We start from the raw sequence: 25295 nt of genomic DNA, 5'->3' as shown, positions 1-25295 counted from the left end.
GGTCCAGTTAGCTAAGAACAGAAGTCAATGGAGAAACTTTGTGAACGCAGCATTGAACTCCCGGGTTCCGTAGACCATATAGTCAGTTAGTCTTGTTGAGTTGGTCATCAAATCCATGAGCGTAATTTATTTGCAAGTGCATTGGTTGACAATCATGAGCAGTCACTTAGCGCCCAAAACTACACCTCCGGAGGCTCGAGTAGTAATTATCGATTCTCTTAGTAATCCAGTTCTTCAACGAAAGCGAGGCTACAAATTGCATACTTCAGGAATAAAGATTTGAATAGTAGTGTTCTTAAAATTAATTTAATTGTTAATAGTTTTGTTCAACTCACCCAGTTGTTTAAATACGATTACGAAATTGCAACAAGTTAAGAACTATGTGCGTAATTCTTAACCTGTAATTAGTCTACTGCAACACAGAGGTGCTTATTTGCTCTATAGTACAACGTTTCTCAAGCTATGGTCAACCCTTAAGTTGTTCTCGAAGTCTAGGTACATGTCTTATATACTGTAGTCCCTGTGTTGAAAAGGGATTTAAATTATAAAGACACCAAAACTAAGCTAGAGTTCGCCATATTTTTAACCAAACAGTTTCCTAATGACTGCATAACACTGGATCAGCACCTAAAATACTAACACTGCTCTTTTACTGTAATTGAATTCCTGATCACGCGTTTTACCATTCGGCTATTTGTGAATACAGTAACAATAGTATCAATGGCGTATTTGGGGGCTATCGGGCTCAAGCCCTCCGAAATAAATTGTTAGTTTTTCGCACTCCACGTACAACAACAATTCTTCTTCCCATATCTAAGAATGTCATTGACTTTCTATTTTCTTCATAAGTAATACTGTATTTGTCAAATTTCATTCCATGTAAGAACTGTGTTCTTTTTTTTTTTGTCTTTCGTCTATTCCGCTCTCCTCTTTCTTTTGTTAGTTGTTACTTTCTTTAGTTTTTCCTATCATACTTTCGACTGTTGTTAGTTGTGATTCAAGTCGGCTGTTGTCAGTAACACCAAAACTAAGAGGAGCTAGTAAGCGAAACTGGTGTTCTACATCAACATAACGGGGCTTTAGTTATTATAGCAAAGGAATATTTACGTCGTTTGTTTATGAAGAAAGGTAAATGTTTGAATTAAAGAAAATCAAGAGGAGGAAATAAGTAGCCCAGGAAATTAGGTAGGGTAAGAGGATGCTTCCTTTTTCTGATATGAATAGAATAAAAGGTTAGATTCACTGCTAAATTTTTGTGTGTATCATATCAGATAAGATTCGCTAGTCTGCAATTCTTCCCATTAATTGCAATCAGTATAGCTATTTCAGCTTCAACTTGTATCAACATTCTCTTTCAGATAAAAACGTGCACAGATAAAACTGAATATTTCCATTTTTTTTTCTATAATGAAATCAGTTAGGTTGAAATCAGATTACAAAAATTCAACATGTGTTTGCAGGAGCGCCATTTCAGATTTGCCTCGGGGGGGGGGGGGGGATAAGATCCTCCACCGACATGCGAGTTTCACGTTTTTTCCTAGTTTATTAGTCGAAAATCGATTAAAACTTCTATATTTAATTCTCAAACTCTGATTGGTAATTGCCCCCTGCTTCCTCGTGTTGTGCATAGCTCCCCGAAACAAAATCCTAGATACGCCGCTGAGTAGTATTAACATTTGAAAGACATAACGCTGGGTACCTAGTAGTTTTCCACAAGACGCAGCGTGTCATTAACAATAATGCTTAGAGAAAATAATCTTTTAGATACAACTTCTTTGTTGCTAAACATTCGCCCTGCAAAGAAGATGGCATATATCCATAAAACACACACATTTGTGCTTTTAACTCAGAGCTAACTTCTGCAGCTGTAGTGGGCTGGCAGACATTGTCACAGTAAACCGCTTAAAATGTGTTTTTCAAACACTGTGGAAGAAGTAGACAAAAAGTTTCTTAAACAAGAAGAGTCCAGCTTTTGAAGAATTATTTTCTGAAGTTTCTTTCTCTTCTTTTCGCAAAGGCCATTGTCTTAAGCTAATGCTTAAAATAAGAAGCAAAAAGAAAATAATAGAAGAGATGAAAAAGAACAGGAAATGTGGAAAGAGACGAAAGTAAGAGCGGTTTGTAAATAAACTAAGAGTCGTAAGAAACTTTACTAAACGTGACGACCAAGTCAAAAAAGAATATAACCTTCTGTGTTTCTAAGTCAAGTCACGTTTGGTCGCTAGTAATGGCGATTTTCCCGAAATAGCACTCTGTACGTATTCTGTGTTTGGGTGGGTGAGTTTTTAAGGGTGAGAAGTTGTAATATGTCCAGCATTCATATACACATTAACAGCTCTGAGAAAAAGAAGTAGTGTGCTTACGGTTAACGTAATGTACCATTTTATGGGCTTCCGTCAATCAAAACAAAAGCATGTGTTAATTTATGAAGTATGTAATGCGTGAAATTGTGAATTCAAATGTCCCTGCAGTTATTTGGCTTAGAAATTAAATTGAGACAAAACATCATTTACATGGTTCAATATAAGCGCATTGAACGGAGTTCCTTAAGTCATGACATCTTGTCGGTCGCGAAACTTCTTTTCAATCGGGTCAAAATCGGAAGAATATGAAGGATAATCAAGCAGGGATGTCAATAGTTTACCGGAAGACACAAGTCTTCGTCTTTGTGATTTTGAGGACAAACAATTGCAAAGTTCAAGGAAATGTTAACTAAATATTAGGCTCCATTCTCAAGATGGATCCTTAAGAAAAGCTGATAAAGCTCAAAGAATTAGATATGTCGTGAAAGTCATACATGGTGTTTTCCCTCATATGTATATGGTTAGTATACGTGTCTTCGGAACGAGCAACCTGGGTTCGATCGCCGGCGGGAGCTAATGTTTTTCAGACCCCACGTTAAAGTGTAGGTCCACGTTTTATATAACCGCGGTACTACAATCCAAGAAACAGTTTATCTTAAGTAAATAACTAACCCTATGTAAGTAATCAAAAATAACGCTATACGCTGAAGAGTAACAAAAAATGACGCAAAGCATTTTTTTAAAAAAGAAATGAAAATTGTGTAAATTAAATCTTTCAGTTTAACGTCCCATGTTTGTGCCCTTAAACTAAGGGAAAGAGATGATTAAGGCAAGTGAATGATAATAAAAGAATTGGTGGAGTGCGAATGTGGAAGGAAATGGGAAAACCTAGGAAACTCACGAATATGATGTTATCGGCATTGGATGGAACCAGGGACACCACGCACCAGAGGCAACCGCTCAACTAATGACCCACCGTGCCCTCCCCCTTTTTGAAGTAACGTAACGTAACGTAAGTACGGTAACAAAGAATAAAGCAAAATCCATTAAAAATGAAAATGTGCCGTATGGAAGTAATGCTGGTATGAGTACCAAGCAATAGTAAAACTCTAATTTATTCGTTTTAGATTTATAACAACATTATAAAAGATTTAACGCTGCAATTAATTAAGTTTAATGAAGATCGATTAATAAAAAGAAGCAGCTTAATCAAACCTTAAAGAAACTAATTGCATCGTTTCTTTTACTTTTCTCGTTTTGCCCTTTTGGATTAAAGGCTACATTTTAAAACACTTTTTTGTTTTTCCTAAGTTTTCAAACCCAACGTTAATTGAGGACTCCCGGAAAATTAAGAATTAAAATGAAGTCACTGGTGATCTACACTGGCATCAAATTAGCCCGACCTCTTAATGAGCCTCACATAATGGACAATTTTGTTTCCTTTTCTGGAAGCTAATTGCTGGAAAGCACATCTCACCGCCTCACCTAAAAGTTAAGCAAATAACTCGACCATTTTTAAAAGTAGTTGATATGTTTGTTTTGTCAATCCATTTGTATTTTACGTATTTGCTCAATTCTTTACAGTGGCAGCATTGTCTTTTTTCTTCGTCTCTGTTTGAAGTCTTTATGTAGCACTGTTGAAAGCATTGCGTTTCATCTTGCTTATTATCTTGTTTGTGCGGAATATAATAGCTTGTTAGTGTAATATAGGATTCGGTTATAATATTTGTGATGCATTATCGTAGATTTTCGAATTATACAGGGTAAGTCAAAACGATGGACTGTATTTCAGTAATTTATTCTGTGAAATCGGGGATGCGGCACAGGACCGACACTTCACAGGATCGACACGGCATACGACCGACAATTCAGCTCAGAAACCCGTGTCGATCCTATGCCGTTTCGGTTCTATGCCGTTTCGGTCGTATGCCGTGTCGATCCTACGCCGTGTCGGCCCTACGCAGTGTCGGTTCTGTGCATGTAACCCGTGAAATCTACTAAAAATATGCTGTTGTGAAACATGCGCTTTGAAAGGTTAACTTTCACGCAGTGTTTCCACTTTCTACTGCTAAGAGTCAGCAGCAAGTAGTTAGGAAAAATGGCGTTAATCGGAGGATCCACCTCTCCTTCGTTGGTTACCTCGTTCTGCCGACTTGACCCCATGCGATTTCTTCTTGTGCACTTTTATAAAGGATCATGTTTATGTACACCACTTCCAACAACATTGGATGACCTGTGTGCCCGCATCACAGCAGCCATTGCTGGTATTGACTGCAACACACAACAAAAGGCTTGGAAGAATAGAGTATCGGCTTGGAGGACTAGCTCGGGAGAGTAATGCTCCCGGAAGTAGAAACAAGAAACACAGTTCTGATTGGTTGGCGTTATCCACTTGCCAGGTTGCAATAAAATAGCAGAAATCAAACGCTTGCTGCTGTCGGCCTTTGTAGCCGAGTAGGCTAGCGCTATATGCTAGTGATAAAATTCTTTTGGGTGGTTCAAACCCGGCCCGAGGAAGTTTTTTTTCATTTTTTTTACATTTTTATAACACTTATTAAATTAAAATAATATAAAAATAATACTTAAAAAAAAGTGATTTATTTACTTTTGTGCAGATAAGTAGTTGTAGTACTTATGCCCTTGTACTCCATGATATAGGACTCATTTTCTTCCCCTTGTACTTCATGATATAAATTTTGTGACCAACTTAAAACAACTGACTAGGATAGCGCGTAAAACAGCTGGCTAGAGTAGCGCGCGGAAAAACGTACTTCGGGAGTATTACTCTCCCGAGCGGGTCGTTCGGCTTGGTGTGTGCCATGCTATCTATGCTAGGTGCTTACATAGAACACTTGTGATATGTTTCAGTTGACCTTTCTGAGCACATGTCTCACAATAATGTATGTTTATTAGATTGTACAAAGTAAATTTCTGAAATCGGGCCCATCATTTTAGACTTACCCTATACTAAATAAAGTGCAAAATAATATAGAGCACTTGTAACTCAGTGATAGGGCATTCATGGGGGACAGCATGACGTCATGCGTCTCCCTACCTTTTCAGATCCACTTTTATCCCTGCTTAGCGGTAAGAAGTAAAAACACTGCGGGGAAACTAAGGCCTGTGACAAACATCGTGGCATTTCAGTTAAACGAATAAAACGCAAGCTCTGGCGTGACGTTGCCAAGTGGTAAAGGGGTGTGGCTATGGGTAAGCAGACAAACTACAGCGAGATCAGGTGGCAGGGGATAGACGTGGGTGGATGTGTGCAAAATAAACGTGGCAATACCGCTGGCCTCTGATTTGCTAGCAGCATTTAAATGGAACTTGGAGCGCCGCCTTCAAATAGCAATATGTTTGTCACGCCGTTTAAATTTGAAAGTTTACCTTTCGAAGTGCATGTCTCATAATAATATATGTTTAGTACGTTTCACGGAATAATTTTTTGAAATTAGGTCCATCATTTTAACTTGTCCCCTACTAAATAAAGCGGAGAAAATAATAGAAAGCATTTGTGACACAGTGATAGGGCATTCACTTCTATAACATGGGTCATACATTTAATCTCAGACTGTATGAACGTCTTGCAAGTAGCATATGCATATTTGTGTTCCTGATTCATCCTGCTTTCCCACTCCACGAGAGAAATATTGTATCCCTTTCTTTTTCCGTCATTACTTTGGAAATGCCACTTTTCTATATATTAAGGCCGATTCACACATAGGATGCCCTTCCATGCTCCGTCCGTGCCACACCCGCGACCATTTACACACACATACACACACTGTACCATGCGGTGCCACTACTGCTTTCTGCACCATTGCCCAAGATAGTTTGCAAGGAGGGGTCAGCTTCGTGTCCCTTCGAGTACTCCGAGGAAAGCCGAAGCATCACGGCCGTCGAGTCGCGACTGAGGTGGTTTCTCTACAAGGCGGCACTTTCAGGGCATGGCAGGGGAACGGCAGTTTATACGATATTTAAAAAAAAATAATTTTCAATATCAAAATCTGAAAATAAACTTCGTGGACCACGACACGTACAGGCACTGTATGAGAACGTCACACTATGTATGAATTATCCTTTGAGAGGCACGATTGCTCAGTGGTAGAGTGCACACCTCTGCTGCAAGAGATCCCTGATTCAGTGGAAAGGAATGTGAGTTTGTAGTTGACAGCATCGTGTCCGTGGGTTTTCTCGAAGTTTTCCCGTTTCCTCGCACATTATCATTCCATCGGTTCTTTTCATAATCATTCAACTTGTATTAATCGTCTGTCTCCATCAACCTAAGCGCATAGTCGTGGGATGTAAAACTGGTTTTAAAGTAACAGTGTCAGGGTTACAGGATAGGCCCTATAAACTTGAAACCTTAATTTTCAACTACACAAGTGGGTAGAAATGGAGGGAGAACGTTTCTATATTTTTTACGTAAAGTTGTTTTTTCTTCTTTATTTATTTATTTTAGTCTTAACACAAAGTTTAAACACATAAAGTAGAACATTTTTTATGTATCTAGCTATTTCTATGTGGACACGAGAGGGAAAGAGAGAGGGAGTTAATTGAAGTTAGTTTACAATAGGTTGTGAGAACTGGCACTTCGAGTTATTAAAAACTGATGATGTGTTTCTATCACTAAAGCGTTCCTTTCAGCTAATGAACTTCTCCTTCCCCTTCTCTACAGAACCACAATATAATATTTTAATGAAATGAAATGGTTGACTTTTTAAAAACATATCTAATTCATATTCTCATCTTCATTGAGTATTATTAGCCAACATGTTATTATACATAACGCTCAGCATATTAGTAATATAACTGCTTAGCCAGCGAGTTAATTGAATAATAAAAAGTAACATATAATCCAGCAAAAATAGCTGAGAATATGGGGATATGAACATCATTACAAAGATAGATAGAAACTTATTTTCGATTCTCCAGTGGTTTTAATCAGTTTATTACTGGTTGATAAAAATTTCTGGAGAGCCAATGTATTCTATCAGATTGGTCGCAGTGATTAACCGTCACGAGCAAAGGTTATATAGAGATGCAAGTATCGATTTCTCATTATTTCGGTTATGAATGACATGGCTGTGACCTACTTTCGTGATTAATGGAATTCAGAACGGTGGCAAAAAGATTAGAAAGAAATATTTAACCAAAAAAAGAATCCCTTTGAATCTCACTAAATGGAAAACGACTGCCTTTTATCGCAGTGTCGAAAACTTCTATACTCTATAAAATATTCAATAAACAGAAAGGGAGATGAATAATTCCTGTACCGTTATATTTTTCCAGTGTTGTTGCTTCATTTAGTTTCGCTTCTCTTTACTGTTCCTGGCAATTTATTTGTATCAGTATCCCTTTGATCACAAGAGCTGGAAAGAATTGTCCATGTTAAATGTGCTGTTCGCTTTTGGGTTGCTATATAAATGTTGAGTAGCAGTTTAGAAGGGAAATTCCGCTATTAAAAAGAGAAGAAAGAGTTTATGAAAGAGAGATATAATAATCATGTATAGCAATGTGACAATGTTTGTGGTACTGTTTTATTTGTTTATATTTCTAAATGTCATTGACTATAACGAGTTGCCTGGCTAGAGTTTGTCTATAGTTTCAGTTTGTTTTGTAAAAAGATAATAGTCCAACGATTCAGACATCTTTTTGCACAGGGACTTTTCTTTCCCATGTTGCACAAGATCATTTCAAGCATATTTGAGTCTTTATAAAATAATAATAGTTCAAGAAAAAGGGCGAAAAGTGAACACTGTAGGATTCAATTCGAAAGAAGTTGCGCGTAATAAGAGAGAGAAACAGAAGTTGCGATGAAGATGCTGCGATGAATGTATGAAGTAACGCGGAAGGACAAAAATTAAGAATGAAGTGATCTGGGGAACAGTAACGGTAAGACTCTCCCAATAGTAGAAAAACTTCAAGAAAAGAGACTAAAATGGTTTGGGTACGCAAGAAGAAGCCCATTGGAATACGTAGCTCACCGAGTGGATACTATTGAACTGAATGGCCAAGGAGCCCGAGGAAGGCCAAAGAAGAAGTGGATAGATTGTATTAAGAACGATAGGGTGCAGTGGTGTCATACTGGATATGACACAAGATAGAATCAGGTGAATGAAAGCGAACCGAAAAGTCAACCCCGGCTAACTGGAATAAAAATGCTTAGAAGAAGCTTTTAGTTCCTTACGTTTTGTTCTTTAACTCTGTACATAGATGAATTGGCTCCCTTAAAACTACTGTGATACAGATATTGGAAGCGCGCCTTACCAATTGGTTAGAGAGAGGGAGATATTATATCCTTTTCTAAGTGACTGTTGTTGTATAATATTTTAACTATAACACAAGACACAATTTTGAAATAAAAATACACATGCCGTGAAAATTTGTGGACTGTATACGTGTCCTGTTATTTTATTCAAGTATGCACAAACCGAAAGGCTCCAGTAATCATTGAAACTCAAAAGAGGAAGCCTAAATCTCGATGTTCCCATGAAAATCCCATTTTTGTTTAAGTTGGTGCTTGTCCCATCATTTCGGTTGCACGATTCGATTATAGGCAAAAATGAAAGGTACGGCATATGCACAAGAGAATACAGTACTTTATATTAATCCTTATCGTATTGTCTACTAATGGCAAAATATCTATGATGATGATATTGTCTACTGAAGAATATATCTCCCGAGACTAGCATATTTTTTCCAGTAAAGTGGAGTCGACATTTCGAATTATTCTTCTCCATACACACCAGTACCCTGCAATCAGGGGTGGACTGGCCATAATCAAGTACCGGCCCGATGGCCGCTGTGCCCTCCTCATATCAGTGTCTTTGCGCCCTCCTCGGGAGGGGCTAAGACCCGTCTTAGTCTCGGGAAGGCGCACAGTTTCCTATCTGAACACGTTAAAAAAAAAAAAAAAACAAAAAAACAAAGCTACATAATTATTTTATAAATTCGCTAGCCTTTGGCCAGCTAGGGCTCCACCCCAGACCCCGATATTTGCTCGGCCTGCGGCCTCGCTCTTTCTGTTTTCGGCGTGGAAATGCTATTAATGATATTAGATTTACCCCTAAATATATAGATTTGACTCTAATATCGGTCATTTTGGACGATTTTTACATATCACCCTTTCCAACCCCACGCTCCGCCCCAAATCCCAGTATTTGCTCGGCCTTCGGCCTCGCTCTTTCTGTTTTTGGCTTTGGGAATGTCATTATAATGATCTTAGGGACCCTGAAATTTATAGATTTAACTCTAATATCGGTCTTTTTGGATGATTTTTATATATCAACCCTCCCACCCCCACTGCTCCGCTCCCAGATCCCGTCTTTACTCGGCCTACGGCCTTGTCCTTTCTGTTTTAGGCTTTAGTGGTACCATTAATGATCTCAGCGACTTCGAAATATATTGATTTGACTCTAATCTCGGCCATTTTGGATCATTTTTATATGTCTCTCCCTCCCACTCCCGCCGTTAGAGGCGCTAATGCCGTTACATAAAAACAAGACTCCGTTCAAGACTTACAGATGAACATCTGGATTCATTGTTCTTGATGAACTCAGAAAGAGACATTCTGACCAAAAAAGACAACAATATTATTATTGACAAAATGCGTGATAAAAGCAAGAAGATGCGAATGCTCCTTCAAGCATGAAGCAGTGATTTTACTTTCATTTTCCAGTTTTCTTTTTGAATTTCTTTTCTCGCTAGGTAGGTATATAATTCTAAATATACTTTTGTTAATTTGTAGTAAATGTTTCATATATACTTTCTATTAACGGTTTTAAAAATAGATGAAAAATAAGTTAATGTTATGATGAACATAGCTTTAAAAGGACAGAAGTATGAAAAATAGCGTAAGCCCCAAACTTAACTCAAATCTTCAGTTATAATTAGGCTATTAACAAATGTAGCCGAATAATTTAAAGAACTGATGTGATTTTTGTAGTCTCAGTTAAAGTATGCAGATTTATATAGGCCTAATATACGAGGCGTGTTTTTTAAGTAAGGCCGTTTGAACATAAGTACACAACGAAAGGTTATTTCAAAAAAGTAAATGTATTTTCAGAAAGTAAATACTTTACTCTATTTTTCGACATAGTTGCCAAGAATGTTCAAACACTTATCATACCTCTCAACCAATTTCAAAATACCCTCTTCATAAAAACTTGCCGCCTGCTCCGATAACCAAGAGTTCACTGCCGTTTTCACATCGTCGTCATCATTGTAACGGTTGCCACTGAGGTGTTGTTTGAGGTGGAGGAACAGATGGTAATCGCTCGGCGCAAGATCAGGACTGTAGGGTGGGTGGTCTAAAACTTCCCAGCCAAAACTGTCCAACAAATCGCGGGTCTGACCTGCAGTGTGAGGTCTTGCATTGTCATGGAGAAGAACAATGCCCTTTGTCAGCATGCGATCTGACTCAAGAAGCCGTCACCTTCTTCGTGATAACGAGTCAAGAACTTCATGGCACACTCAAATCTTTGGTTTTTGTGGTCCTCTTTAGGAGTTTCGGGACCCAACGGGAGCACAGTTTCCTAAACTTTAGGTGTTCAGAAACAACTTTGTAAAGCACTGATCTCGACACGTCAGGAAATTCGTTTGAGAGGCCTGTTATTGTGAAGCGCCTTTTCTCACGAACTCTCGCTTCAACGGAAGCCACCAAATCGTCTGTAATTGAAGAAGGGCGACCGGAGCGGTCCTCATCATGGACGTTGTCACGACCATTTTTGAATTCTCGTAACAGTATCACCGTACACTTCGCAAATCTGTCGATGAATTTCTGCACCAGACAGGTTACTTGCTGACAAAAACCGTATCACTGAGCGAACCTCACACGCGGCGGGCAACTTGATAGTCTTAAACATTGTGAAAGCACAGAACATAACCGTACAGGTCAGCTACAGAGTTGAAACTGAGCACAGTTGTTCCCGAGGCATGCCGGTACACGACGCACACACTAGTTGCGGTATGCGCGCGAACTACTAGTGTCTACAACAAAATGGACCTTATTTAAAAAACACGCCTCGTACTCAAAGTCTCTTTTGTTTGTTTATGAAAATATTGAATTTGTATAATTCTATCATGATTAACTGCAATAGCTACTTAATCTTTTGTTGTTTTTTGTGTACTAATTTTCCGAGGGAAGCCCCCGGGACTTTCTTTTATTAGGAGGGGGTATTCCATACAAGCGAAAGCCTCAGATGGACGGCGCCCTCCCAGAGTATGTGACCGCGCCCTTTTTACATAGCCAGTCCACCTCTGCCTGCAATTCATATCGTGTTAGACCTTTTTCTCTGAAGTCATTCTTAATCAAGTCCATCCCTTTTCTTTCTTGTTGGTCTCTATATCTCTTTCCTTCCACTTTCTCTGCCATAACTCTTCTGATCATATAGTCGTTCATTGTTCTATAAGATGGTATGTCATTGAAATCTTTCGTGAATTATTCTTCTTTCGTGGATTATCTTTGATATCTCCATAACCTTAGTTGTTCCCCTTACTCTCTCATTCCTCACTCTGTTTCTTCTCGTTATCCCACATATCCAGCGCAGTGACCAAGTGACTAACGCAGGTGCTATCAATATATGTAGTCCCGGCTTCGATCCTTGGCAGGAAGGAGTTCTTGCTTATGTTACAAACCCGAGTAATGGTTCGAGATCCTTCGGGGCTAAGCGGTTAGCCTATGCAAGTTTAGCGTGGGAGAACCGGATTCGATTTCCTGCTGGAGCTTATGTTGTTCGGATTCTACGTTAATCAGTAGGTCCGCGTCTCATATACCCTCGCAGCTGAAAGGGACATTAAACTCAAAATCAAAATCAAAGACTAACTAGTATTGCTGACGAGACGAAAAATGGTAAATTTTGTAGGTCTTGTCTTGATTTTCGAAGAATTTGCCTTGGTCCCGTCTTCTCGGGAAGATTTTCTCATGTCGTCCCGAATTTTTTCGTCTCGTTTCGTAAATTCATGTAAAAAATTTACGTTCTGATTGTTTCTCTTAATTTCAGCTAAAACTTACAAGATCTTCCCAGCTCGCGCCAAGTGGATTTTGTGGTGAACAAATAGCATGTGTGGGTTTTTTTGGGGGGTTCTCCCGTTTTTTCCCACTTTATTCATTTCATCATTGCACTAATTTCTCAGTATCACCGTCTCTTTCGGCCTAGCCGGCCTAACTGCGGGACATAAAACTTACAGATTTCATTTCATTTCTTTAAACGTTGATAAATGCTCTTTATTGCGTTCGTACAATCACTTTTATCGATTTATAGTTTATATAGGGCTACAGTAAATCATTTAACAATAAAACATTATTTAAGATCTAACATTTGGGTGAAGTAGTGTCGCCCACGAAAATCGTGAATTTTCTTGTCTCGAAAACAATACAAAAATTGTGTTTTTCGTCTTGTCTCGTGTTGAATTTGACAATGTACTTAGCGCCTTGACATATAGGTTCCCTCATATAGGCTTCAACTTCAGTTAACCAACTAACATATTCTACAACAATACAAGGGGGCACGGTGGCTGAGTGGTAGAGCGTTCACCTCCGGTGCTTGGGGTCTTTGGTTCGATCCCAGCTCACGCCGTGTGGACTTTGTGGTGGACAAACACCGTGCTCGTGGGTTTTCTCGGGGTTCTCCCGTTTACTCCCACTTTCTTCATTCCACCAGTTTCATTCATATCTCATCATCACCGTCTCCTTTAGCCCAACCGGCATTAGCGTGGGACGTAAAACTAAAGATTTCATTTCATTTCATTCTACAACAATACACGTATTCATAAAGATTCTTTCAATTTTACGCACTAAGATGTTTGAAGAAGAATCTGTCATGATTAGAACGCATAATATGTCCCAAATATCTGTATTGCTATTAACCTTGTCGTACAGCAGTGTTGTTATTACAACCACTCCCTCCGATATACCACGTAAGTGGTCTTACACGTTTTACATTGATATCGTTATTCTGTTGATTAAAATATATTTAAGTCCCGTACTCAAGGGGCGGTTCGACCAGCTGGAGCGCCCTCTTTGTGCAATGGTGTTGAAAATTAATTCTGCTTGCATGCAGTATATTCCATTTGTGGTCCTGATGCTACAAATGCTACGATGTTAATTTTTATAATTTATTATACACACACAAATAAGAGAAACAAGTATCGTAGAGCCATGATTAAAAATAAAATAAAACTTCCCAGAAACTGTATTTAACCCTTCATAAGACGTCAGTAAACAACATTTAAGTAGTTATATGCTGTATTCTTCATCCTTTTCAAGCTTTCTCTATAGGCGTAGCATGCGTGTCAAAATTTACTATCTGTGGGTGCGAATAGAATGCATTTAAAAAGAAAGTAAGTTTATAAACCAATAACTATCCGCTTAGCTTATATATAAGGTAAATACGGGGAATATGGGAAGTTTCCGAAATAAAGCTCTGTATTTCAGTAATTTATTAAACAATTGAAACAACATTCGGTAATAACAAAGCTTGTGTATTACACCGTAGAAGTATTAGCAAACATTAGTACATTACCCTTACTGTTTAGGACTACACGCACAATTGCAGGGTTGGCAAGAACCTTGGTTTTATTGAAAAAACCAAAAAACCCGTTGATAAAAATACGTTGTACTGATCTTTACATATGTGTTAATATAATTGTCAAGAGTCATTTCAGAAGGACAAAAAGATAAACAATTCCACAAGTAAAACCATTATACAGAATTACATATGGCAAAGTACTGCAGAGTACAGAAGAACTAATTTAGTCCAAGTTAGTTCACTACGACTTTTATTAGTCCAAATTAAAGAAATAGGACTTAATTTGCATATCAGTAAGAAAAATGAATAAAGATACGAATTAATTAAGTCACTTTGGCTCTGACCCATTTATACATAAAAATATACCAAAGATACTTCCGATCTCAATAAATGCCTCTCGTGGGGTTTTGTATGACCTCCCTACCCCCAAAAGTTCTGCATTTTGATGTATTTTATCAATAGCAATCATTATTAGAACGAAACAATATTTAGAATTTTCCTTTGATTGCAATTGCACAACAATAATAACAAATTATAAAAAAATCACAAAAGAAACATTTATGAACTTATAAAAAACAAAAGTTGCTTTTGTATGTATGATCTTTTTGAGTAATGAATGGGGAATTTAGGTCTGAATATAATACGAATAATATACGGGAGTGAAACGTGATAACTCACAAATGTGTGTTCATCAAGATTTTACGAACACTTACACTTTTACAAACATTTTTCGTTCATTTGGTTTAAACCAGCCAACCCTGCATAATTGCGACACATGTGAAATAACCCATTTACTCAAAATTAAAGGTAATATGGGTTAGAGAGTGGGGAATATGAGTAATACAAATACATTAACTAACCTTCTCACAGTACACGTAAATTCTACAATAATAAGTTTTAGAACAAAAAGTAGTTACAAACATACTCTTAAAGACAATATTAGGAACTGAATATTACAAAAAAGCAACTTATAAATGGAAAATATCACATGGAACTCGCGAAATTAAGAATTCTGCTTAAGAACACTGAGAACAGATAAACTTCTTGGTTTCAAAATGAACACATGCAAAATGATACATCAAACATCGTGTACACTCGACCCACTCTTCTCCATTGTAATCATCATGGAACCACCCTTGGCACATTGAACATTGAGAATCAGTGTTATTCTCAGAAACTTTGGCGTTCATCGTCGTCTTACCTTCCTTTGTCATTTTAGACTTCCTTCTCTTTTTCAACATCAGATTTTCGTCTGCTGTCAATTCTTTGGAAGTGCCTACTGTACCTAAAATTTACGTGAAATATATTTGTTTTATTGTATAATAGGAAATTCCTCGACTTTGAATGCGTTTGTTTTCGATTTTTTTTATTTACTATTTTTCACGGGACGGGTCAGAATTCATACTTGCGAGGCTTACCCACTGTTCAACCTATCAAGCCCTGTATTTGAAACGTATCCTGTGTCGCTTTCACGAAACCGTTTGTCTCTTGACCATATTCTCCACGTAAATCCACGTACCCATATTTCCCCGAATGAATCAACTCACATTACCCCATATTGCTATATTTATTTAGGTTTGCAACACTGCTCGTACACGATTCTGCAACGAGCGCCGTACATTGCGAACAAAGGGAAACACCTTGGGCTCTACACATGAGTAACAATGTTTTCGTAATTGTTTTATATATTCAGACAATATTTAATGTTTTATAGCCTAGGTGCAGAATAACAACAGGCATTTTATGAGGCAAGAAAATTTACATCACTTATCTTCAAACCATTAATATTATCTTAAATTTCTACTTCCACGTTTCACACAACTTGCAGTCGCATCCAAGACTCCAACAGTGCTTCTAACCTATGCAACAAGAAATTTCATCTTGTACTTACTGTGCTACGAGGAGGACGCCTTTTTCCGCCCATATTCCCCCTATTTACCTTCTCTCTCTCTCTCTCTCTCTCTCTCTCTCTCTCTCTCTATATATATATATATATATATATATATATATATATATATATATATATATATATATATATATATATATATATATATCGGGTGTTCTAAAAATGACGCTCACAGACAACAGTATTTTTCTTCAGGTCAAAGTAAATCGAATTTCTGGTATTCCCTTTGGGGCTTCCTTTAGACGCTATAGGGAATCGTAAGTTCATTATGTGGCAACGTCCTAGATTGATTTGAAACCATTAGCATTCCTTTACAAATTCATCTAGCAGTTACATCGATCTAATAAGTGGTGCTAGTGTCAAACTTTGTTGATTTTAACTGCCATCTGAAAAGAATCGATGTAACTATTTGATGAATTGATAGATCTGTTGTTTTATCTGCGACGCTGCCACATAGTGAATTTGTGTCTATTTATATTGCACAGAGGTAATTTATGCAAATCCCTATTGAAAAACTAAAATATATTGTCGCCATGTTCACGGGAGCCTTTTGTATCGGCATGTACACTTGTGTGAGAGTTCCCTTGATGATGATGAGTTTCTGGCTATGCCACTGGGGGAGGGTAATTTCTATATCCTGGAGTTCCAAATGACGGTTCTGTCCCTGATATAAATGTAGTCTTTGGTGACTATTTCCTTATATTTTCCCGTTGGCATTGTCGATTAATAATAATTCTAGCGTGAATCAACCTGCAGTCTGTTTCTGGGAGATTGTTAATTAAGTAAAGGATCATATTCAAAAATTACTTAAACTTCTGATCCTCCCTATTTTTAGGCTATAATCACGATATTCATTAAAATTACTACTGCTATGCTTGAATTAGCTTTGCTTATTCTGATCTCATTCACACAGATGAAGTTCGAACAGTATGCGTCTGTAATTTACTGATTCGCGGACAACGCAGCCTCAGTGTTGATTACATTCTTTTTTTCTAATACATAGCCTATATTGTGTAATTCAGAAGTTTTATTTCACTTTTAGTGGCAAAATCTACTGCTCGTTGAAACCCAAAGGACAATTTCGAATATCGCTTACAGCTTCAGTCACCCGTTCAGCCTGGGAAGTTGGGTCTGTGTGGTTTGATAAGCATTAAAAACAAGCCAACTTTATCTTTCTACTGGCGATCTCCCCCTTCCTAATTTCCTTTATTCTCTATAACTCGTTTCTGTTGCTTAGACGAGCGGAATTCGATTTCATCACTTTGTGTGTTTTTGCAGGTTCTCCCCGTTTCCCTACTCTCACGAAAAGCATTCACCCCCTACCACTGTTCTTTCTTTTATTTTTATTCTTTCGTATGTTTTATGTGTATGTGATGTGGTGCAGTTCCCTCTTCTAACTTAATCAAACTTGTCCAGTTGGGTATGGAGTGCGACAGTTCGTGGTGGCCGCTCCTTTTTATAATGTCCATTGCCAGTAGGTCCCTCAAGATGGGGGAAGAATGCGCAGTGTTTGTTGTATATACGTATTCTATCGCCCGAATAAATTGAAAACTTGTACTACGAAACAAGCACGTGATGTCGTATCTCTCGCAAACAAAAAATACAACTCCAACAGTACGACCATTACTGCTAGCAAGTGTATGAATATGAAACGAATTTCGTTATTACCATTTTATTAACTCATTACTTTCAACTTAATAAAAGAAGAAGATGTGTTAAGTTCTACCGAAAAAGGAGTTCGAATAACCTTGCCGAAAGACTTACGTTAAAAATCTTGTTTCGATGCTGTCGGATGAATATATCCTAATGTCTCCGTGACTAAGTTCGAATGTTCTTTATTAAAATTATTGTTTCCATTGTGTCGGATGAATATATCCTAATGTTTGCATAGTTAAGTTCCAATGTTCTTTATTAAAATTCTTGTTTCCATGGTGTCTTATGAATATATCCAAACTTCTCCGTGACTAAGTTCGAATATTCTTTATTAAAACTATTGTTTCTATGGTGTCGGATGAATATATCCTAATGTTTCCATAGCTAAGTTCGATTGTTCTTTATTAAAACTCTTATTTCCATGATGTCGGATGAATATGTTCAAACGTCCCCATGGCTAAGTTCCAATGTTCTTTATTAAAACTTTTCATGGTGCCGCATAAGTATATCGAAATGTTTCCATAACTAAGTTCCAAAGTTCTTTATTTAAGCTCTTGTTTCCAAATACAATCAAACCTTTTCCACGGCTAAGTTCCAATGTTCTATTTGTGTTTCTTTCGTAACGTGACACATCAATGTGATAGTTAAGTCGAGTGTTGCCCACAAGACAAGATTAGGGGCTATCTTGTTTCGAAAAGGTATGAAAGTGAAAAGAACTGTATCTCCTCAAAAAGTGTTATCTGTTCCTATTGTAATATTTCTTGTCTCGTCTCATGGGGAATACTAGTTAAGTCGCACATAGCCTAACTAACTAACTAACTCTATGGCCTATGGAACCCGGAGGTTCAATGCCGCGTTCACAAAAGCTCTCCACTGACTTCTATCCTTAACCAATTGGATCCAGTTTCTACTTTGTATTCCTATCTCTGCGAGATCCATCTTAATATTGTCCTCCCGTCTGCGCCTAGGTCTTCCTAATGGTCGTTTTCCGATTGGTCTTCCAGTCAAGAGTTTGAAAGCGTTTCTGCTTTCTTCCATTCTAGCTACATGACCTGCCCACCTAAACCTCCTAGACTTGACGACCCTAACAACGACCCTAACTGACGATCCTAACGACCCTAACAATGTTGGGTAAACCGTATAAATTATGTAGTTCCTCGTTATGAAATTTCCGCCATTCCCCATTCCCGTTCCTCTTGGGTCCGAATATTCTTCTCAGGATCTTGTTCTCAAATACTTTTAGTCTATGTTCTTCCCTCAAAGTAAGCGACCATGTTTCGCAACCATACAGAACAACAGGCATGATTATCGTTTTGTATATTTTAAGTTTCAAATTTCTCGACAGAATTCGCAACGACAGGAGATTTTGAAACGAATAGTAACACGAAATCCCTGCTTTTAGTCGACATTTAATTTCTTCGTGAATATGATTTTCGTCTGTTAATATTGATCCCAGATATTTGAAACTATCCACTTTATCAAAAGTATTATTGAATATTTTAACGCATCCACAATTTGCCGTATTGCGGTCCCGACGCACTTCCATGTATTTAGTTTTCTCTGCATTTACTTCTAAACCCATGTCCCTGCAAGCGTTTAATAAGATCTCTCCATTTCTTTCTATTGTTCTCCTATCATCCCCTATTAAATTTACATCATCAGCATATGCCATAACCTGGTGAATACCGTTCAACTGTAGGCCCTGGTTGCTATCTTTGATTTTCCTTATAGCGTATTCCAAAACAAAGTTAAACAATAATAGCGACAACGCATCTCCTTGTTTCAGGCCATTTTCGACGTGAAAGCTCGTGGGCAAAAATTTTCCTACCCGGACTTTACTTTGGGATTCATATAAACATATCTTAATTAATCTTATTAGCTTTCTCTACGGATGCGCACGAGACGAGTCGAGACAGGATTTTCCTGACAAAATTCGAGTCGAGACATTGCTTTTCCAATAGAGAAATATACATTTTTCGAGCCGAGACATCACTTTTACATCAAATTTTCGAGACGAGACAGCCACAAATCTTGTCTCTTGCGCATCCCTAGCTTTCTCGGTATTCCAAGTTCTGCACATAGCCTAATCCGCGGCCATGTTGCTTCCTTGACGTTAAGAGTACTGGGGTAATGTTAAGGTCACGAAGACAGGGGCAAAATAAAAGTTGCAAACTTGAAGATTTCTTTCTAATTAATACTAACAGTTTTCGATTTATAAAACGTTTAATTTTTGTTATTCTTTTAAGCTACCCTGTAATATTTTTACAGTAGGTAGGGGTCTGTTGTTCTGACTTGTCTATTTTCATATTCATGCAATGTATTTCTGTGAGGAAAGATTCCTAACAATTCATACTCCCTGAAATATTTAATATAATTACGCAAACAGTTGTGAATATCTTTTATCTTGTAAACATCAATAATAAATCATTGAAAGGACATTTAGAAGAAAAGTGGACAGAGTTTATATTTAAAATTGCTGTGTAAACCTCCGCCCGGTGGAGCTGAGGGAAACCATAGTAAAAATGGTCGATCGCTGGATTCGAATTCAGAACTTGCGGGTTACAAAGTGATAACTCTTAATCTTTCATCAATACACATTATCTATTATTACTCCAGAGTCCATGCACTTATGACGTTCATAAGCTCCACACCCAAATTTCTGGTCTAGAAGAACAGTTTTTGAAACAATTGTTTTTATATAGACATTACCATACCTGGCTTACTTTCGACATGTTTCATTGTCTGTAAGATATTTATTAAAATAAAAAAAACAATAATAAAAATAAAAAAAACTTTTCCACTGGTCTAGTGGCTAGCCCGTGCACCTTTGGTGAATGTGATCACAGGCAGAATATACGTATAATGGGGTATATACAGTCCTAAGTTTTTTGTAGTCCAACGTTTTTTGACCTTAAATTTGGGAAAGAACTGGCGTACAGGGGTGGGTATACGTTATACTTTTTGATAAATGGTCAAGCGTAAGACTACTAAAAATTCTAGCATTGACTCACGGGTTCGATTCCCGGTGGGAGAGCACTGAATTTTGAACGCATTAGGTGGTTTGGATTCCACCTTAAACTGTAGATCGACATCTCATATAACCTTGTGCTAAAAAAGAACAATAAACTTCATTAAACAGTTTTTTTTTTTTTTTTTTTTTACTACAGTCCTTTTTCACAATATCCAGTGCAAGGAGCGGCGTTGTCTGATAGCTTTGTTCCTGGATTATTAGAAAGCAATTTTGAAGATACGTCCTTATATGTCACTATAGTGTTAATAAATTTGGTTTTCAATATCGTAATTTCTGGCGTTAATGTTTTCCGTTATGCCTGTACACAAAACGAAGCGAAATTTGACAACGTCGCACTTGCACATCATTGGCTTTCGACAGACATCAAGAAGTTTGAGCCGGACTTTAACTAAAATTCAAACAAGAAAGGGAGAGAGTTTAGCGTGCCGAATAGCTTTTAAGGAACCAAATAAAGTATAAGCTGCGATAGTTATTTTGTGCTTGTGTAAGTTCATATTCGAATAATTTAAACAATGAAAATAAAATATCTTTCAGTTTAACGTCCCATGTTATACCTCTTAGGCTAATTAAGGTAAGCAGTTATTATGGAAGAACTGATGGCATAATAATGTTGGAGGGAACAAAAATATCCCGAGAAAACTCACGGATACGATGTTGCCCACGTAAATTACTTGACCGGGGATCGAACCATAGTCCTCACACACCAGAGGTTAGAATAATGAAAAAGTTAGAAAATATCTCTAGTCTTACTTAAAAGAACTTAAATCCTACAAGTACTGTAAAGAAAGAATAATGGAACAGCAGGTAGTTGTCCCATTAAACAGAGTAAGAGTTAATTTACTTAGACGAGTGACGAGAAAATCTTTACTTTAGCTTTTGTGAGTAATACCCTATCTCATTTCCTGAAGACTCGTATTTGTCAGTTCTGCGGTATTATGTAACTAATTCACACACTCGAAAGAAGAAATTAATACCCCTCTTTTCGTCGTATTCTTTCCCCTGATACAAGCAACTGGTCCATTAATATAGTGGAAAAATAAATATGTGAGTTGACATTGATAACCCTGGGCGCGATTCCAGACACATACAGCAAGCTTGAGTGGGCAGTGTTCCAATTCGTGTAGACATTGCTTATCTTTGAAACGTTAATCCCCTTTGTATTTGTCAGTGTCCCAGGCGAACAGGGTTAGTAAGTAAATGCTAAGCGTTATATCATCGCTGTGTTTACTATACGGACATAAAGTGGGATCATAATTTCTAAATGGTCCTCACTAAGCAGGTGTTTTAAGAACATATTTCGAGGCTTAAATATGGAGATCGTTATACCGGAAGATATATAATAAGGCCCTGAGTACACATACAATACGTTCAGTTCATTTGAAGAACGAGATACAGAACTGGCTGCTGTTGTCTTTACGTCTCTGAACAGTATTTGGATTATTCGTCTTTTATTTAACATGTTTAATGAGAATTCTTCCTTACTAGATTAGTTTCTAACTTTTCGTTTGTTTTACTATACCGTACATATTAAATTTACGAACTTTTCTGTTTTAGGGGTCTTTTCTAAATACATACATTCTTCGCTCCGCACACTGTTTTTTTTTTCGACCGATATATGTCATTAAGGTTAATAACTGAGTGTTGCCAGCTTTTTTACTTCCTTGAATTATTCTTGTTTTCTATAATATTACTATAATTTTAATTTATTTCTGAACTACAGAGTCATCTAGTGTCAAGAAGAGAACTACGAAGCGTAACAAGATTTAGACGCTAATCCGTTACTATACGAACAATTTGAAATGATTCATTTCCCAAGATATTCTACCCTGCAACCATCGATCATCCTCAATATGATGATCATCGGTATGAACAATTGCACGACATCGCAGTTTCCACAACAGACTTCTTTACACCTGTCCCACTTCTTCCTACAGGATTTCTAGATAACATTTACCATATGAACCCAATGTATTGATGAAAAGCGTTGTTTGAGGACGTCCACAACCACAGTAATCCATGGGACTAGCATCTAGTCCTTTAACGGGAATATTCTCGTATGGAATATAGCATAGATACCAGTTCCAGCTACCCTACGTCGGTAGAAGGCCATTTTTGTTAATGTCTGATTTACAGCTTAGTCGTAGTGCGATTCCACATGATGAGTTTCGACACTATGCAATGTTGGTATTTCAACTGTGTAAACTAAGGGTAGGATATATTCTGGTATTGATTTTAACATTTTCTCGACCGTACGAATCCGCTATATACCACAAGAACGTGTAAATTTGATTGGTTTAAAATTTTGGATTCCCTTCAGCACCGATGTTACATTATATGTGGACCTACTGCTTAATGTGGAATCCCAGAACCACCGGGAATCGAGTCCGAGTCTCCTACACCTCAGACACAAGCTAACCATATGGTTACGAAACTCTTAGAAATATTATTTTAACTTCACGTGACATCCCTGAAACTGATGAGAACAGCAGTCAAATCCAAGAAATGGAATTGATTCAATTTATTTGATACTTGTGCGAATGATATTGAATAATGTCGATTTAAAATACTTGGTAGCTATTGAGTAGATTGGCAACTTTTACTCCCCTCCCAGACTTTCCTCAAGGACCGCCAGTGGCATGGTAGATATTTTATCTCTCAAAACTGTATTGGTATATATTTTTGAGGTATGTAGTACGAGTCCATTGTTAATCCATCTTCCAACTGCAAAATGGTGGGAAGCTAATCTTCATTTGTCATTACCCTTCAATATGTTTAACTAGCAAAAGGTAATCAGTGACATCCGCTGTTTGTCCAGTTCATTTGTAATACTAGAGGAGATATTTCTCTGGAGTACAGGTGCATGAAGTGTAATATTTATGATGTTTACTTTCTGCAGGGATCGCTTTTAATACATTGATGTGCTAATAGAATGATCTATACTTTTGTAAGCAAACAGTTGTTATTATTATTATTTTTTTTTTCATGCCAGATTAATTAGGAATATGAAGATCTATAGAATCTAACGATATACATATCCTGTCACAAACAGAGGTTTTCAATTTGTTTTTAAAGCATATATATATATATATATATATATATATACATACATTCATATATATATATGGATTCACTCTCGGTAGTAGATAAAATTTGTCTATTAGAATTAAACTGTCTGGTTGATAGATTACCAGTCCTCGGCAGTATTTCATTCAAAATCCTAGCTGTGTTACATGAGAGATAAGGTTTCAGTGGTAATTGAAAATGTTGTTCCTGCCTACTCATGTTTATATACGCTGTGCTCCAAACTAATTTTGTTCACAATGACCCTTCTTCTCTCTCTGCTGAGTGGTAGAGTTTCTCTCTATCTGTGCTCGATGCCTCTCCCAAAGGAGATGTAACTAGGTGTTTTGCAAGTGAACAAACGCAGGTGATGACGTTGAATACATTCACAGCTCTGAGATGATAGAGGGTTTGTAAAGCATTAGTTTATGACAAGTCTGATGTGAGTAATTTTAGGTCTGGTTTAGCTTGAACGCAAACTAGCCGAAGGAAATCATCGTTGCCGAGAAAATTATTCCTTGTTGGCTGTTAAATAGCACTGGCGCTATCTCTGTGCGTTCTTTTTTGGGTTACAGAGCTCTCGGTTGTTTTGTCAGTTCGGTTCATCAACAACACTTGTTTCGTCTACCCACTTGTTTTTTTTCTTTTCTACTTTGTTTCCTTTAGAGGCTAATCAGTCTTCTTTTGTTCCACCCTTTAACCACAGTCATTGTAATCTCATTCACTCTTTCCCCCTTTATATGGAGTTTTTTGTTGGTTTCTCTTTAGCTTTTTTTTTGTTTTTATTTTTTTTAAATTCTGATGTCTGGTTTTGTGAATGTATATGCTAGGAAGGGTTCACGTGATGATGCCTTGAAAGTGAGTAACACTAAACAAAAGGGGATGTCATGTATTTCTAATATTGGAATTAAATCACTTTTTACTTCTTCAACTAACGAAATTGAAAACAAGAACAAGGAAGTAGTTACTTTGTACTGCCGCCATGTTGTCCATATGATCAGAGATGCCAGCTTGTAGATTGCATACTTTTCTTCGAACTATTTGTGTATTGTATGCGACATCTTTTCTGTTTCTTTTGCTCGTTTTCTACTGATCAAATAAAATTAAATATTTCAGGTAGTTTAATGTTTGTTAATTATGCCTAATAGATGAAAGGAGAAGGCGGAAAAATGCAAATAAGTAATTATAAAAGAAATGGTTGAAATTAATCAATTAGAGGGATACGGATAATGTCTATGTCAGGGAATCAGTGATTTCTCTTGAAACAGATCTCCTTCGGAGCTAAACGGTTAGCGCACGCGTCTTTAGCGTGGGAGTCCCGGGTTTGATTCTTGGCGGAAGCGCATGTGGTTCGAATTCCACGTTAATCAGTAGCTCCTGTTTCATATAAACTCAAAATCAACTCAATCAATTCTCTTGAAACAATTCCGTAAGGGATAATTACTCTTTAGGTGAATTTATTACGGACGATTTTCTCAAGGAATTTTATCTATACTTAATGAATAAATATTTCACCAACAAGGCTACAATTCGACATGAGTTATTTCTTGTGAAAAAGTTTACAGTTCGATTGCTCACTCTTTGAGATGAGTTTCTGCGGACGGTTGTTGGTTGGGGAAGCTTCTTCGGACAGTTGTCTCAGAAGTGGTGTAGGCAGTTTTGGTTCGGGTGAGTTTCTTCGGACGATTGTCTAACAAATGATATAATCAATTTTGGGGACGACTTTTCTTCGCACGAAGTTTTCTGGAAACTCCTATTAGACCTATAATTTTATTCATATTTCGTAAATAAATACGGTATGTCGGTAGTAA

The 25295-nt window shown here is 37.4% G+C and overlaps 1 protein-coding gene and 1 pseudogene across 2 annotated transcripts in view; both read left to right on the top strand.

Moving 5' to 3' along the window:
* Positions 1 to 25295, top strand: part of LOC145668917 (WAP four-disulfide core domain protein 1-like) — a 346689-nt gene that overhangs the window by 87447 nt on the left and 233947 nt on the right. The gene's annotated exons all lie outside the window — the stretch shown is intronic.
* LOC145668916 (regulator of nonsense transcripts 2 pseudogene) overlaps positions 1 to 25295 on the top strand; it is a 226144-nt pseudogene that overhangs the window by 144921 nt on the left and 55928 nt on the right. The window lies entirely within an intron of this gene.

The sequence above is a fragment of the Thermobia domestica genome, chromosome 13 (genome assembly GCF_964235325.1).
Source record: "Thermobia domestica chromosome 13, izTheDome1.hap1.1, whole genome shotgun sequence".
Taxonomy (NCBI): Eukaryota; Metazoa; Arthropoda; class Insecta; order Zygentoma; family Lepismatidae; genus Thermobia; species Thermobia domestica.
This window is presented reverse-complemented; position numbering and strand designations above follow the sequence as displayed.